The following is a 15,303-nucleotide window of genomic DNA, read 5'->3' as shown; positions in this document are numbered from 1 at the left end:
TGAGCAAAGTGAGATGAGAAAAGTGAGCTGGTTCCTTACATGACAAAGATCTTGTGCTAAAATAAAGGTAACAGTGTAAAAAGTGATGGAAAATACAAGTGGCTTCCTGGGAATGAAGGTGCTGGATCACAACTACCACAAAAAGGCAAAAGCCAAATGTAGAAGTGAATCAACTCATACTGTCAGGAGCTAGCTAATCCCCACTGCCAGGTTCTGCAAGAACTGGTACATGGAACTGTCGGGTGAGAAATAAGGGCTTTTCCTATCTTTATGGCACAGGAACACAACTCCGTGACTGAAGAAAAGCAAATGGGCCACCTGTCCTTAAGAATAGGAAAGGAGGGGATGTGATGAGAAAGTGTAGGCCCTTTAGTCTGACAGCAGTTTTACGGTAGTTTTTAGACCAGATTTAAGGACAGAGGAAGGAGAGAGAGAGAGGAGACAGAATGGAACACCAAAGGAAGCTTTTGTCAAATGAACCTTCCATCTATGTGTTATTAAACTGCTTTTTCTCAACATAGGATATGTAGTAGTTCTTCTCAGTTTGGGTTTGCATAACACAGGTGATGTGGTAGGATATGAGAAACCATTATCTATACCAGAATCCTAAGAACTGTGAGGTAGGCAAAGAACAGCAACATTTATGAAGGAATTAGACCAGAAGACAGCAACTATTCACGCTGCTCAAGAACCTTGCTTGGAATTGACCAGCCTTGGTAGCTCTTTTAATTTCATTGTGTTAGCACAAAAAGGAGGAGCACACTGACTGAATTTGATAGAACCACCAAGTTTGGAACCAGAGACCATATGGAGGATGACTGCACAATCACACAGAGAAACTCTGAAAACCTCAAGGAACATGGGAGGAAGTTTGATACCATTACAGAGGAAAAACTTGTCATAAAAGACAGGATCAAGGTCACCTGATAATAAGCATTTTCACTATGGCTTAAGATGGAGTAAATTCTGTTGCAGGTCTATACAAAGGAGCAGGCAGTGCATTTGAAAGTGTAAGGAAAAGAAAATCTACTACTTTGTGACAGGTTCCAGGGTGAATTTGCCTCTACTTTGTTACAATCTCTGGACAATTTTCTTGCTATAAGTGCCTAGTCACCAGACCAGAATTGCACTGTATTCTTTAAAAACACTGGGGGGGTGGTAAACTCCAGGGCAGGTAAAGATGTATTTAAGCTAAGGAACAGTACTAATGAAAGAACAAATTCACCATGGGCAAATTTAGGTTGGAAAGTAAAACACTTCTAAGTGGGAGGGCAACAAATTGCCCCTTGGAAGTGCTGGCTTTTGGAACAATCAATGTATTATGGGGGATAAAACACCCTCTTTTTAACAGAAAGCTTGACCTATTTATCACAGGCATGTGGTATGATTTCTTGCGTGTGGATTGGGCTTCAGGACGTTTCTTTCCATTATTCATCAACATGGATTTAGACTCTGGCCTTCGCTTACTCGTACTTGAAAATAACTCCACTATTGCCTTTTTCAATAGCATTCCCCTTGATAATGTTCAAAAGATAGAATTAAAATTTATATACATGCACAGCCACACACATGGGCACAGCTGAGACTAAGTCCTAAGATGTTTCGAGTGTTCTTTGTGGTTCTTCGATGGGAAGATTTGTGCACTAGTGCCTGTGCAGATCAACTAGAACAGCACTTGAATATTTGCCAGATGAACTTTCACTGTTGCTGATCTTGGCACCTGCTCAGAGCAGCTGATCTACAAAGTAGGGAGAAAGGTAGGGTCAGCAGAGTCACTCTGTAAAAATATTTCAGCCCCAAAGCACTTCAATCAGTACAATCACTGATTCTCCTTTCTCTGCTCTTGCCTTCCATCTTGGTTTCAGCTGGGATAGAGTTAATTTTCTTCTTAGTAGCTGGTACAGTGTGTTTTGGATTTAGTGTGACAATAAGGTTGATAACATACTGATGTTTCAGTTGTTGCTAAGTAGCACTTATCCTAAGTGAAGGATTTTTCAGTTTCCCATGCTCTGCCAACGAGCAGGTGTACAAGAAGCTGGGAGGGAGCATGGCCAGGACAGGTGACCTGAACTGGCCAAAGGGATATACCATTCCATAGAATGTCATGCTCAGTATATAAACTGGGGGGAGTTGGCCGGGAGGGGCAGATCACTGCTCAGGCATCAGTCAGCAGGTGGTGAGCAATTGCATTGTGCATCACTTGTTTTTTTCTTGGTTTTTGTTGTTGTTTTTTTAGTTTTATTCCTTTTCATTAGTATTAGTATTCTATTTTATTATTGTTATTCTTAGTATTACATTTTATTTTACTTTAGTTATTAAGTCGTTCTTATCTCAACCCACGAGTTTTACTTTTTTTTCCGATTCTCCTCCCCATCCCACTGGGGGGGTGTGAGTGAGCGAGTGGCTGCGTGCTGCCTAGCTGCTGGCTGGGCTTAACCCACAACACCTTCCTGCAAGATTTCTACCCAGAGACTTGATACAAGCAGGCTTCATTCCCCCACATCCTCACCCTCTTAAGATTTCCTTTGCCAGCCAAACCCACGCAGGAATTAATGACCAAAAAAGAAGCTAACCTGATTTTTTTTTTTTAATGTTAGGTTTTGATCTACAGTTTTGAGAGATTTTGGGGGTTTTGTTGGGCTGGTTTTTGGGTTTTGTTTTAAAATTCTAAGCACAGGATAAGTAGGTTAAACGCTATGATGATTCAAGAGGTATTCATGTTGAATTTGTTGATCAAGCATGCTAAAGCAGAATTTTGCTGAAAAATAGGGACTGGGTGAACAATTCTAATCACCTCCCAGTTGTCTGGACAGACATCAATAGAATTTAAGATTTGTATTACAGTTCCTTCTATAAAACCACCACTGAAATAAAGGCTTATCATGTTACAGTAAGACACAGTTGCTGTCTTCAGAGTTCCCATAGACAGGATATACAACACTAGAAAAAAAAGTGGGGCAAAACCTTCAGAAATATCAGAGCTAGACGTTTCCTTCTTCATTTATAACTATGATTCTAGGCAATGGTGTTGATGTATCACAGTAAAGTGTGCTTACTTTTTTTTTATAGCTAAGTCAGGACTAACCTGGGAGAAGGTATGTGAATGTCTCTGATCTAAAGGCTGAAAGGTTCCTCTTACGAGGAGGGTTTAAAACGAAAAAGTATGAAGGCAGATTTGCACATCCATCAGATCCAACAATTCCTACCCCTCCAGAAAAACTGGCATTTCTCCTCTGCTCACAAGCCCTGAAGGGATGCAGAGTGCAGTACCACCAATCTGTGCCCCAAGCTAGAACAGACTGTGGGAACTAGGCTCCCAGAAACACCTGCAGATTGAATGCTGAGCCCTGGAGAAACGTAGTGTCAGAAATGTTCCCCGAAGACATAAACAGCCAGGAGCCATGGTCACGCGTGCGGTTTAGCCTTGGTGGAGCAGAGGGCCGCCGAGGAAAGCTGACGGCCGACTCTTGAGCCTTTGCAGCAACAGGGCCGCGTATAACTGCTAACAGTCATTGCCACAGCACCGCGGGGAATCCGTGCCCCTCCGCACTCCCTCGCTGCTGGGCTCTGAACACCTCCCAGGAGGCAGGCACCGACGGGAGTCTTCCTCCTCCCCGTCTTCCTCCTCCCCGCGCCCTCCGCCTGCCGGCAGGGGACCGGGCGCGGCGCCTGCAGCACCACGGACAGCGCCCCGCGCTCCCGCCACGCCCCGCCACGCCCCGCCACGCCACGCCCCGCCCCGCCCCGGCTCAGAGCAGCCCGGGGGTTGAGTTGGGGTTACGGCTTCAGCCGGGGATGAGCTTCTGTCCCCGCGGTGTGACAAGGCAGGTCAGCCCAGATGGCCCCTGAAAGGCAAGGGCAGGTCTCGGAAAATCCCCCGCCCTGCACCCGGGAGTTCTCGCGCCACCGCCGGAAGGGACTCTGCCCACAAAAACACTTGGGGTGTTTTTTGAAACACTTGGGTTTTTTTGAAAAAAACAGGCAGGCCAGCCGTTATACTGAACCCCACACCCAAAGGGGATCTCTCCCCCAGAGCTAAAGAAGGAAAAAGCATTTCCTGCTTCCTGCGTGATCCCAAAGTGCCCATCTACCCTGGTGGTGGGTAAAGCAGCAGAAGAAAGCGACTGCTACCTACCTGCTGTTCCGTAGTGACCACATTGCCAGAAGTAAACTTGCTGGTTTCATGGGGCAATGAGTTCAATTAATATCTGTCAAACAGAAATGGAAAACCCCAGAGGACCAGCATCATTCCAGCTGTTCTTAGTTGTTTATATAAAGTACTAAAATTCAACTTCTGTTTAATTAAATATCCCACTAATGACAATCTGCCCTGGAGCTTTCAAAACTCTTAATACTAAAGGTTTGTCTGGAGGACTGTCATCTAGGTTGATTATAGTTTGCATAATTGCAATTGTGTAGAGATAACACTACTATTTGGCAATGCGTTGTTCTGCTCTATCGTGCAAATTCGTGTTAAAAAAAAAAGGGGGAAGAGAAATTGGACTTTAATAACCTACATCATCAAGAGAAAAAAACAACCTAACAGAACTTTTAATGAAGTCTTCTGTATGTTTTCAGCACGGTTCCGTTTAGACTAAGGAAGTGGTATTTAAAAAAAGAAAATAAAACATTTTCCAGTGTATTCACAGCCAGGCTGGTTTATGGTCACCTCCCCCTCCATATGTACAGATCTATATTTGTTATCAGGACTATTTTCTCACTCGTGTGTGTGTGTGTGTGTGTGTGTGTGTGTGTGTGTGTGCACGCGTATCGTATCCATTTTAGCTATGCTTCAAGAGATGGGTTTATTCTCTTTCTTTGTCTCCATTTCTCTTCCATAGCAGAATTTGGCTGCTTACTTCTTCGTGCTTCAGTGTCATTCACAGCAGCCATTAAAGGCATCCATTGTTAGATGAGCAAAATATGGAGCAGAAAAGGCTTAATGTGGAAGAAATTAGAAGAATATATAAGGTGAATGATTGTTTCACAATGACTCCCACTGAGGTGACTTACCCCCACACACCACTTCTGTTGTTTATTCTTTCATGTTATTCTGATATATGTAGTAGCACTGGTTATAAATGACAATACTCCTGACTTGAGATTCTCTTCTTATGAAAATCAATGTGAATTTTGCTGCAGATTTCAACGCCACTCAGGTTCTCCCCTGCCCTTTTCTTTAACATATTTGCTTCACAATGCTTCCCTCTAGGTTTGTTAGCTTTTTCCTATCTTTTTATCTAATACAAGAAGTTTGAAACCACAAAGACCATCAGACTTCCTTTACTGCGACTACTTCTGGCTCACCTCTTTCAGCCCTTCCTTTGGATACTCTTCCACTGTTTAATGAGTCTTACCAAGCAGGAATCCAGCCCCATCTATAGACTTCCTCAGCTCATGTTAATCAGCCCTATTATCCCCTGCGGATACTATCCTGTTACCTGATTGCTATTAGATTGAGAGTTTAGTCTCCAAGTAGCTTTCCCCTAAAATTCCACTTTAAGAAGTGTTTTGTTCATTTTGTGACTGCATTTGTGATGGGAGAATTGTTTTTATGTATGGGCTTTGTTGAGTACATGAGCAGCAGCAAAAGTCACAGTTTAGCTCTAATTTTATGAACATCTTGTTTTCAGCTGAATGCATTGACTGAACTACCATCGATTAGAAGATTTGAACATGCAATGTCTACAGTAAATATCTATCCCAGAATTTATCCATTTTTCCACAGACATTTTTGTTCTACAAAACAATTCTGGTTTACTTTGCATGATTTCTAAAAGTCTGTTATCCACGGTCACTAGCTTCAGGGATGGATGTGATCACCGTCTGACGATGGTAAATGATGGCAAAAGGTGGTCCCATTACTGCTGCTCTGTTGTGGCTGTTCTGCTCTGAGATATGCTACTTGAGGCAGAGAAATTTGCTCCCGCCCACCCCCCCCTTTTTTTTTAAAATAGGACATTCTTTCCTCCTTTCTAGGTGACTCGACCACCAACCCAGTCCCTACCGTTTCATTAAACAAGCGAACTCCACTGTTTTATGTGTGTTGATTTCATATTCATTAACTAAAGCATGGGGGGACCTTAACCTGGAATTTCACATTCTGTTGGCTTTGCTAAAAACTTGCAGTAAAACAATGCAATGTCAAAATAACTAATGGCTCAAGTGCAGTACTTCCTGATACTATACAATACATGGGGAGAGCTTGGCTGAAACCTGTGAGGTTTCGCACGTCCTGGATGTTTACATTTCTTACATCACTTTACATATGTTTGTTTCATCATGGCAACAGAATAATGCTCTCTTATCAAGAAGCATAAGTATTATGTTTCAGATGTTTCATTCCTAGTAATAGTGAATCATGAGAACTATATCCTCTAATTAGAGTAAAATGAATAAATCTCCATAGAAGTGAGTTGATATATGCTACATAGGACTCATTTATTATTTTAACCTTATTGCTCTAGTAGTACTCCGGGTGTTCAGAGAGACACGCAATCAGCATTACTTATTGAATAAGGTAAAACCTGCCCAAACAGAAGACAACTTAATCACTGCAAATGTAACAAGCCAAGAATCCCACAGCATTTTATGCACAGTAATGAACATGTCTTTCTGACAACAAGCAAAGATCACTGTCATCTCCATACTAGATAGGGTGAAGCTGAGGCTGGATAATTTTTACCCTGGAGCAGGACAGATATTGCTGGTAGAATTGACAAGGGAATCTAGATCTGCTAATATCCTACCTAGGCAAACCACCTTTCACTATTACTATATGAGGTGTCATCACTCCAGAGGAACAAGAAGGTAAGGCAAGAATTTCTCATTAACCATTCTCCCCTTCCCCTGTTTCTTTTCCAACGTTGTAAAGCCTAGAGTCAAGCAGATGAAATCATAAAACACAGCCCTAGGCAACAAACTTCTCCAAAGCCTTTTCTGAAGATGCCCACACTATCGTATTTTCAAAAAAGCCAAAATTCTATCCTATATCAGTAATGGTTCCTATTTTTGGTTCTAGTAGGGAAAAAGCTTTTAAGCCTGGTTACAGCTTTACTTGGAAAACATTATACAATATTCTGGTTGATAGAAAATGAAGGGAAAAAAACCACTGAATTCTGACATCACAGTTAGCCTCTCTGAGCAATGAAATAGTGTTTTTACAGTCATGAACCCAAATGCCCTTCTTTTGAATAGCTTGGACAGAAGTGGTACATCTCGAAAACAGAACAGAAAACATTGTTGATAGGGAGTGATTAAGTAAGATGTGTATGTAGAAGTTCAGAAGAAATGGAGTATCTATATTTATTTAAGCTATTCTTTTTTCTTTTTTTGTTGTTCCCACTGAGTATTTTAATTGAAAAATACCCACGACATCTTCTAGAATATTCAGGAAAATACACCATCAAATGGCAATTTATAAAATTCTATTAAATCCTGAAAAAATAGCAGCAGATGATGCCATGTTGAATGAAGTGAAACACTTGGAGCAGTTGTGGGGATGACACTGGCATTGACATATAGTTTTCTGTGCAAGCCTATAGGCCACAAGCTTCAAAGCAGAGCTAAAGGGCTACTCTGCATCCAGATCACGAGCCAGAAGAAATCAAGTGCGTTCCTTTTTGCTCCCCAGTCTTGTTTGGGTTTACACCAACTAGCCTTGGCCCACAAGGGACAGGGCTCCGAGCTGAAAGAAGGCAGCAGACATGAAACTCACCTTTGCGATCTGAAGACAGACAGAGGCCATAAACACTGTGATGTGGGTACCCACATCCCCCATCTTCTTCTCAGCCACGTGTCAGCTTAGCCATGCTCCCAGGCAAATGTGTTTCAAATCTCTTCGTTTGTATCCTTGGGAAAAATGGAGCTACCATGAATCTGGAGCCTGAATACCTTGGGTCTATTCCCTGATCAATGACCTTCTGCATCTAAGATTCAAGCTGTGATTTTAACCCCAGAAACTCATCTTTGCTATCAGTGCAGTAACATGGGATGATGAAAATAAGTCCCCATTCTGGCTTTAAATATTCAAGGTTATAATTCCCCTTCACATGACCTCTGAACTAAACCTACATAGCCCTGGGTTCACACCTCACTTCATGAAGGGAAGTTTTAACAAATTGTGATGAAACCTCAATAGCTGAAAGCAAGACAAAGGCATCTTTTAATCGTCAAATTAGCTGGAGGGAAGAGCTGGAACTGCTTTCAGTCTGGAAAGAAGGGGAAATCATTAAAGGAAATCATCCCCTTTTCTTTTTCCAAGTAATTAGAAGAACCATCTGTATGTTCATACCACTACAGTTAAGGGTGCAGATTAGCATTTCAGAGAGATTTGAGTTCAACCAGCAATACTTTGATGTGTTAACATGAATGATGCTAAAATTTCTAAGGCTCTCAATGTTATGCAAGTTAAAAAGGGTACACATGTCACTTTCCAGTCACTCTTTTTAAATGACTATTCAGCGGAGCCAATTTGACATTCAGAGAATTTTCCTTTTATCTCCAAAAGCATATTAAAAAAATAATATGTTCCCATTAAAATAAATATAGTATTTACATAATGCCCAGCTATAACCCTGTGGATCTGTACTGCTAGGCTGTGCAACACATGCTGCCATAATGAAATCAAAATTGTACAAAAGGCTTATAAAAAAATCCAGATATAAACAAGTTAAGTAAACCTTTTATTTATGACTGGTTTTACCCAACAGGAAAAATAATCCCTCAAATATTTCTTCTGTGATTTACAAGGGTATAGAAAAATTTCAGGCACAAAGACATAAATAACTAAAGCACACTGAAAAGAGAAAACAAAAACAGAAAAGTTCCTCAGACTTAGTTTCACATATATAAAATACAACATTCGCTAGTGTGGGACCACCTTTGGATAATCTGGAAACAAATCTTTCCCATTATTAGTTCTCTGAGTACTATAGAAATCTGCATTTGACCTGAGGCAGAATGGAAATTATAAGATAATATAATAGACCCTGCAGACCTCATAAATAAAAGACCATGGGATGTCTAAATCGTTCAATACGGACCTCTCCATGATTGAAATTAACTCATATGGATAAGGGAAGCTGAATTCAGTTTTCCCAAGATCCTTTGTGACTGTCCAATTCTCTTAATATACTTGTTCAAGTCATTAGACAAAGTTCTGCCCATTTATTTACCAATAAATGGTAAACTCCAGCTCCAGCAAGGCTAGAATTGCCCTCTGGGAACCTGAGTCTGTCCTCATCATCCATCATTATAACTAATCAATTAACTTAAAATAAAAATGCATGTCTCAGGAAAGAGAGCTTTAAACGATGGCCGCAACTTTATATTTCCCAGCCATATAGTGAAAAGAGCATCTTTTCCCTTGAAACAAAATGAAATTGCCAAAGAAAATCACAATACTCTAGAGCTGGGCATTGCAAACCACTAACAGCTCTCACCATTTCTTACAGACCACTCTGTTCAGGACAGCCAAAACCAGTGGACTCTGGGGTGTTATTCTTTCTGGACCAATTTCCAGGACACTTTAATGACAACTAGCTGTATTGTTTTTCTCATGGAATTGGAAAAGCAAAACAAAATACATAAAGAGAGAAGGTACACAAATAGAGGCCAAAAAATATATTTAATCTGGTTTATACACACAAGAACTGAGCCTTATTTCCCCACGCTTGGGCATGGTTTGTGGAGAACCTGAGTTCCTCAAATTTGGAATTTTAGTCTTCAGAACACACTCTAAAGGAAAATGCTGCCACTCAATCTGTAAATGAGGAACTAAAATATGAAGTAGCTAAGCAACTTTCTCAAGAGGAGAAAGAACTAGTAAGAGAGACAGGTGTTAAACCCCCATTAGTAACCCCTCCAATGCCTTTGCTCCATAAATGAAAGCAGAACATGGAGGATGCTTGTCCAAATGGCAGTGGTTCAAAATTTGAAGAATGACAAGGGAGGAAAGAAGGAACTTATTTTGCTGCATTGATTTTGCAAAAGAGCTAATGTCACGGTGTCATCTCACCACCGTGTCCAGGATTTTTGCCCTTGACTTCTACGGGCCAAGAATTTTACCAAGACAATATTAAAATGATGTGGCTAATGTACTCTATTGATTAATTCAATTTAAATTAAATGGCGCCATGTGGCATACTGACCTGATTGAATTTGAACACACACATCCAAAATGAAATGGTAAGCTGTAAATGCCTTCTCAGCATTCATGTTTCATAATGAGAGAGTTTCCTGCTAAAATAGATTATCAATTAATACAGTGTGATAATCTGTGGCAGAGGTAGGTATTCACAAGGACTAAATTTAGCCTAGTGAGATATATCTCCTTGGGCTTCCAGTGGGGTCAGTGGGACAAGAGACTGCGAGAGGGTAGTTAAAAAGCAGCCAAGCTCATCTACTGAATGGTTGGGTACCCAAATTTACCAGTCCCTTATAAAATGGCACCCAAGGAGTCTATCTTTGGTTTCACACTTTAGAAACCCTTCATCCCCGTTTGTGAAAGGATGGGATTTTTCTGCTACTTCGGTTTTTTTGCTATTCTGTTAAACTTAATTGGTTTAAGAGCTGTTAATATATGTCAGGATTATATTCTCTGATTAACACCTGTTACTCCTTGCTTCGATTACTCAGACACTCTTAAACTCATTTTTTACTATATAGTATGTAACTTCAACATCAAAAGGGCCTAGAAGGACAGATCTGAATGAGCAGAGTAAAGTAATTTAGTATAGCTACAGTGCTTGCCCACACAAAATACCCCATTACCAAGGGAGCAGTTTCCCTTTTGTCCCATTTCTCTCTGAAGTTAATGCTACTTGACTACAATGAATCACAGTAGATGGTGTTTCTCATTATCTGGACAGCAAAAGTAGTCTATAATTCATAATAAAGCAATTTTTAAGCCACTTGAAATGCTTTTTGCACTTCGACTTACTCTACTTTCTGCCGTGTACAGCAGGAGTTGCCTCCATCCGGTCTAGCTGGTTGGTTGCTATACACAGACTTATTTCACGTGACTGAAATTACACACTGCTTGAAGGCTACCAAAATGCTGCAGAAGCAGCAAGGAAGGAACAAGATAGCAAAGAGATCACAGAAGCTGTGACCGGCTGAAAAACATATTTCATGTCAATGGGGCTTAGAGGAAACAATCACAAGCATTTGCTCATTTGTTAAAGGTGAAACAGAAACAAAGCTGAAAGAGCCTGAAATGCAAAGACTGGGATATCTACACATCCTTGTCATGGGAAAAGACACATCTAAGCTGTTGGAGCAATTTGTTTGCATCAGGTTATCAAAGATCAGACACCATGTCCATAAACCAAACAAAAAGATCTAGAAGGCTCAGCGGAGGTGTGCGTTTGGTGCAAAGGAGTGGGCAAAAGAAGCCCCATAGATTCCCCTACAGTTCACTGCATCAGCCTGACAGAGTCTTCCAAGTCACGTAACATGGCCATAGCCTTGCTGCTATATAACCACCACCACCCTTGACAGCATAGGGGGAAATGGTGTAAGTCAGCTGCCATAAATGGGTGCAGCTCTGTGGCTCCGAGTCTAAATTTGTGTTAATTATCCAATTGGAGAGTCTAACATTACTCACCTGGAAGCACAAGACATTAACTCCAGCCAAAGAAGGAATTATCCTGCTGTAAGACTCAAAAGGGGAGACTCATGCTGCTTGCAGGGTATTATTGACACCAGGCAGGGCCAACGTGGTCTGCACTGCATTGTCCCTGCACGTGACGAGGCATTTGGAGTCTTCCCTTTAAGTCAACAGACTTTCTGTCACTGACTGCCATGTAAACAATTTAGGGGTCTCATTATCCCAGATATCTAATAAGTTGTTCCATGAAAAGCATATATAATGTAAGATACGTACCTTACATTCCCCGTACCACAGTAGCTGTCCCATACTCACGCCCGTTACGACCAGCTCACCACATTGCTCTCAGCTCCCCGTTGTAACCACCAACCCGTGAGGACTCACTGGCACTGGGAATATCTAGTAGTATGGTTAACGTTAGTTCTAGGGATAAAAAGAAGCTGAAGAACTAACTATCGCAGGACTCATTTGTTAACCAGATGTTTCTCAGATTTTCTAATCCCAAAATAATGTAATCTTTCACAGGAACCCCCTCCCACACACACACATGTACTGTCCTATCACGGCTGTTAAATTTTACAAGTCAATAAAAGTTTGGTGTTGAAAGCTTGGTCTTTCTGCCCAACATTATGATGCCTAATTATTTTATACAGATGTTATCTACATGTACACAGCTATCTACAGAATATCTACATATTTTGAAAAGAAAAAATAGAAGTAACTCCAAAAATAAGGAACAGGGATAATTTTGGGTGGCAATGAGGCACAATGATGTGTGAAAAAAGGTGTTTGAGAAGGAACATGAAGAATCATGCTGTTAATGGACTATGTTATATGCTTATTATATAATTATGATGTATATGTTATATATAAGGCACGAATCATACCTGCTTTCTATACTTTCACCAGGAATATGATCCAGGTATGTAAATGAGACTAGAAAGGTTTTAGTATGGAAGGGTAGAGAAATATTCCCATAACAGGAGGTGAAAGGGGCAAATTATGACTATGGAATGAGGTGTGGAATAGTAACTACAAGTCAACACTGACCAAATCTTCCTGTTCTTTGCCCCTGAATAGTACTTGTGAATTTCTGAGTCATGAGCTCAGTCAGTGACTAAATGAATTTAAATTGCATAATAGAAGCATAGCAGCACTAGGTTATCTAACAAATCTAGTCCAGCAGCCTATCTCTAGTAATATCTCTTGGGAGAAGGGAAGGGGGAGCAGAAATAGTATACAGTGATGCTTTCCCTGTGATGGCCTTCCAGCAATCAACATTTTAGGTTCTTTTAAGCCAGTCGTTTAATCCAGAGAGGCTTGTTCCATGGGCTTTTCTTCCACAAATTTGTCTAATTGTTTTCTGAACTCCATTCATCACATATCCAAAACAATCCTAGCCAAAAAAGTGCCGCATTCTAATAAAGCAGCTTTGGGTTTTAAGCCTATTGCCTGATTGATAACTTTATGGGTTGCTTCCTAATTTCTGCTTCCTCAAGGTCTACCACATAGTTTGCTTGCTACACTGAACCCATAAAGTTATCAATCAGGCAATAGACTTAAAAACCAAAGCTGCATAATTAAAATGTGACACCTTTTTGGCAGAGATTGTGTCTGAATGCCTGACTTCTTTAACCTACAGAGCAATCAAAAAGAAAAAATCTTTAGTACTTTCAAAGGCACAGTTTGAACTTCAAAACAGGAGACTATATAGCCTACAGTACCTGGCACTTCTGCATAATTAGAAAAAAATACTGTTGGGATGTTGTCACTAGAAGTGATCAACATAACAGATATTACATGAAACAGAGATATCTTATTGTTAAATTTTAATAAGTTTTTGTTCTCCATCCCTTCCTCAGCAATTCTCTCCTGTCTTCATTAGTTAATTAGTTCTGCCTGGAGCAGTGAGCTTGTGATGCTTAAGAAAAAAACCAGAAAATCAGTAATTCAAGAGACCCTCAGAAGCTTTGATCATTTGTTCGCTCATTTTAACCTACAAATCTTTCCTTTTTTCTCTTTGAATATTCCTGCTATGAATTCCCATAAGAGAGTCTTAAATGCGGTTGCTGAGGTCCTTTCAGGTGAACTTGTTGCTATAGAGAGTTCTCCACAGGAGCTGGATGCTGTGGAATAAACACATTAACCAGCTAGTCAGAGCTTCTCCAAATGATTAAGCATCTCTAATGACATACCAAAGATGTGAATAAGCTCAGCATTTTTGACTTCTAATTTCACCCCCCCAACAAAAACCAGGAGAAGGCAGCCATGAAACCGTGTTGAGCTGGACAGTGATTCACTAGTGTTAGCACTGCAGTAAGTTACCACAAGCCTCATCCAAAATCAACGACAGTGTTTACTTCTCCACACAATGATCGCTTCTCATTTGTCCTGCAGTAACTTAATTAATTCATAATTTAATAATTAAGAATATATTGCATCTATTATTCATCTTAACAAGATCAGCAGCTTAATCTCAGATGAAAAGAAACTGAATACTTTTGAAAACTCCGTGCATATGATCTGGTAACAATATTGATTTAGTTTGCATAGTTAGTGCTAATAGCTATAAATACTACTAGAAGGAAACACAAAATACATTTTAAAAAATTTTTCCTTCTCCAAGTAACAAACTGCATCCTTGACCTTTTTGTTCAAGTGCTGTCTACATGAGATTCACCCATTTCCCTGCAGAGCCACTGATTTCAGGTTAGGCAATTTATTGGAATTTAAACTCATTTGTAATTTAGAACTATTCATAACAGCACTTGGATTATTCTATTTACTGGATGACTGGAAAGTTAATATTGCAACAATGAATTTCCCAACGTAAACTGCTTGCAGAATGATAATCACACTATAAATCCTCAATATAACTGTTTTAAAATATGTGTTAGTGAAACTCACAAACCAAGACGGAGGTATATTCCCCATCTTCTCTGTTAGGGAGAATTTGTTTGTGATATTAGCCTATTAAAACATCAGATTGAGGCCAAATGAAGAGAGCAGAATTAGGAGTCAGGAATTCCTGAGCTGTCTTTAGTCTACTTTTGCCTGAGCCTCAGGAGGGTAACTGGTATTTTAAATATAGAGAGTGCTTCAAGCACTTACCTCTGCAACTATTAATCACAGAATATTTTATTTTGAAGTAGTACAAGGACAAGGATTTATTAGTATTTTATTCTGAAGATGTACAGGAGTTTTTTCTTGTGAAGCTGGGATTCCAGATCTTCTGATAAACCTACCAAAACAGTAGATGTCCTTCCAAAAATGTGCACCTTGACAAAGGTTGCATATTTGACTTTCCCAGCCTCATCGGTGGCAAGAAATTTAGCTAATTAAGCTCTTGAGTTCTGGATCTTTTAAAAATCAGCTTCCTTTTCAGTTTCCCTTCCCTTGTCAGCTCATGGCAAGGACAGCCAAGGAGCACTGGTGGCTGCACGACAAGCGTTTGGCTTCCTTCCTTCAACACCTCCCAGCTCTGGCCATGGACTCAGCTCTGCAGAAGCTGAAGAGACTTTTCCTCTTTTGCCATTACGGACATGCCCAGGTCCAAATTTCCACCTGCCTGTGCTAAGCTAACCAGCCAACAGGTTGTAATGTCAAGGCTGCTTTTAGAGTTCAGAGGCTGATTTGCTTTGACACGCAGAACTCCTTTAAATAGCAGAGGCACTGCCGTAGCTCCCAGTTCC

At 40.4% G+C, this 15,303-nt stretch overlaps 1 long non-coding RNA gene across 1 annotated transcript; it reads right to left on the bottom strand.

Moving 5' to 3' along the window:
- Positions 1-4,135: 4,135 nt before the first annotated feature.
- On the bottom strand, positions 4,136-10,236 carry LOC115348570. Its single transcript, XR_003925856.2, has 3 exons — positions 10,152-10,236; positions 7,718-7,851; positions 4,136-4,208 (listed from the first exon to the last, which is right to left on the bottom strand). It is a non-coding gene; the product is annotated as an uncharacterized LOC115348570 (long non-coding RNA).
- Positions 10,237-15,303: the final 5,067 nt, after the last annotated feature.

This window comes from Aquila chrysaetos, chromosome 11 (genome assembly GCF_900496995.4).
Source record: "Aquila chrysaetos chrysaetos chromosome 11, bAquChr1.4, whole genome shotgun sequence".
Taxonomy (NCBI): domain Eukaryota; kingdom Metazoa; phylum Chordata; class Aves; order Accipitriformes; family Accipitridae; genus Aquila; species Aquila chrysaetos.
The sequence above is the reverse complement of the archived record's forward strand: the minus strand, read 5'-3'. Positions and strand labels throughout refer to the sequence as shown.